This window comes from Malus sylvestris, chromosome 9 (assembly GCF_916048215.2).
Source record: "Malus sylvestris chromosome 9, drMalSylv7.2, whole genome shotgun sequence".
In the NCBI taxonomy this organism is placed as follows: Eukaryota; Viridiplantae; Streptophyta; class Magnoliopsida; order Rosales; family Rosaceae; genus Malus; species Malus sylvestris.
Genome location: NC_062268.1, coordinates 15386898 through 15389039, shown reverse-complemented (window position 1 = coordinate 15389039; position 2142 = coordinate 15386898). Strand labels below are relative to the sequence as shown.

General features: G+C 35.0%; 1 long non-coding RNA gene across 1 annotated transcript; it reads right to left on the bottom strand.

Moving 5' to 3' along the window:
• Nucleotides 1-467: 467 nt before the first annotated feature.
• LOC126583450 (uncharacterized) lies at nt 468-980 on the bottom strand. The gene is made up of 2 exons (XR_007609750.1): nt 741-980; nt 468-640 (listed from the first exon to the last, which is right to left on the bottom strand). It is a non-coding gene; the product is annotated as an uncharacterized LOC126583450 (long non-coding RNA).
• Nucleotides 981-2142: the final 1162 nt, after the last annotated feature.

Sequence of the window (2142 nt, the reverse complement as noted above, 5' to 3'; positions counted from 1 at the left end):
CAGTTTGCTTTGGTAAAAAAGTGTGGTTTAGTTTGATAAATAGTTCACTTTGATAAATAGTTCAATTTGCTTTGGTAAAAATCAAAGCAATTAACTAAACTAATCACAATTTCCTAACTTTTAATTTGAACACATCACAATTTCCAACACAATAATCCAAAATTAACTAAGCTAATCAGTCAAGTAAAAATCAGGAGTGCAGATCTTCTGCACCGAAAATCATGTGGCCTCTCATTGGCTTCCCTCAAAATTTACACTTGTCCCTCAATTGATTCAATATAACACTGTTAACTATCCAAATAAAAACTCTGAAACAAAAAAAGGAAAATAGCAGCCCATTACCCAGTCTTCACCTACAAAGATAGAATCCCACATCAACAATGAAAAGAGGTCTAACCATATGGAAATTGGATGATTGTGATAAACTATTTAAGATGTATATGTACTAGAAAAGTAATTAAAAGAAGTTTTAAGAGATAATTAGATAATAAAAACTCATCCCTCATATTAAAAAGGAGGTGCCAAATGAAGCACCTAACAAATTGAAAAGCAAAAGCATGAAGAAACAGCTCTGACCGTTTGTTCAAGCTCTTGACCTCCTCTTTTGTCATTTGCCCTCCAAGCCCAGTAGCTCCAGCTTCTGGAATGTAAAGAGAATGCAGGAATGTAAAGAGAAAACTTGTTATGAAATGGTCATATGGAATTTGTAAGCATACTTTGGCTATCAGTAGAGTCCACACCTGAGTGACTACAACCAACGTAGACTGAGAAAAGAATAATGGGTTGACCTCTCCAGATACTATTCGATAAATTTCGCCAAATCGTCAGACATTATCGTGGTTAATTGGAAATGCAAAATAAAATTAATAGAGTTTAGTAGATCTAAAGCATATAGATTCAGTAAACATAAGCTAGTTAGTAGTAAATTTGATTACTTTCGAGTGTACCAGAGAGAGAATACAAAGCAATGACTGCACAAGGTTACGCGAAATCGAATCACCTATGAAGGCCCGTGATTTGATCCTCAAGGACTACACCAGACAAAAACACCGAAACAAGGGCATAAATAAAATAAAATACTTACAATTGTCATGTGTTTGGGAGTTATTTCCAGGAAAATCAACAATTTTAGAGTTTTGAATTTGAACAGGAAGTAAAGAAGAATCACAAACAGAAGAGGAGGAGGATTCTGTTTCTTGCACCTCTTCCTAAAGTCTACATCATCATTCAAGGCGGTTAAAAGATCCTAATACCTTTCAAAAACATCAAGCTCAGACTCTTCCTCTGAAGGAGACATTAAATCATCAATGAAAAATCCAAGATCCCAAAAAGCTCAAATCTAAATAATATAGCATAATTGTGGTACCTCTAATGGCAGGTCAGGGACCGTCCCGAACATCTCGAACTTCTCCTCGGCCTTGACTCCATCATGGATTGAAAGGGTGGCGTCACTGTCGTTGTCGACATTATATAATAAATGTCATCAGTGACTAGGTTTAATAAATGCATACCCAAAGCTTGGGCTTCGCTTCCCATGACGGAGGAAGAGGTGGATCTTAATATGGAAAATTACCTGATGAATGGGAGAATGATGGAATCAAGTCATATGGGATCTTGTTGATTTAATAGAGAAAAAGATCAGTGACTGGTTCATGAAATGAGAAAATAGCTGAGAGAAAATTAATATCAAATTCATAGAATCTTGTAGAAACTGTACAAAGGCTTTCTCTCTTCATCTGGAATGAAACAAACTAAATAAACGGAGCAACGTTTGCCGTTAAGGGTTAAATTAGAAATTCGTGCTTGGGCCAATCTTTCATGGACTCATTTAATGTTGGGCTTTGTCAAAACCATTAAATAAAATTATAATGTGGTTTTTGGTTAAGATTTAAAGTTTTGGAGCCCTTATCATTAGTTTTCTTTTAGATCTATGCAGTCAATTGAACATGTCAAGTAAAATCATATTCAGTTGAATCCAAACTATATCATGCTAAATAAAGACAGAAAAGGATACAACAGTAGAAACTTCTAAGAATAGACATAAAAGAATTTTATGATCTGAAAACTTCTAATAGGAAGAGAAAAGTTTAATGCACTCACAACATCCTCCATTGTGGTACGCCATCCTTGCATGGACGACAA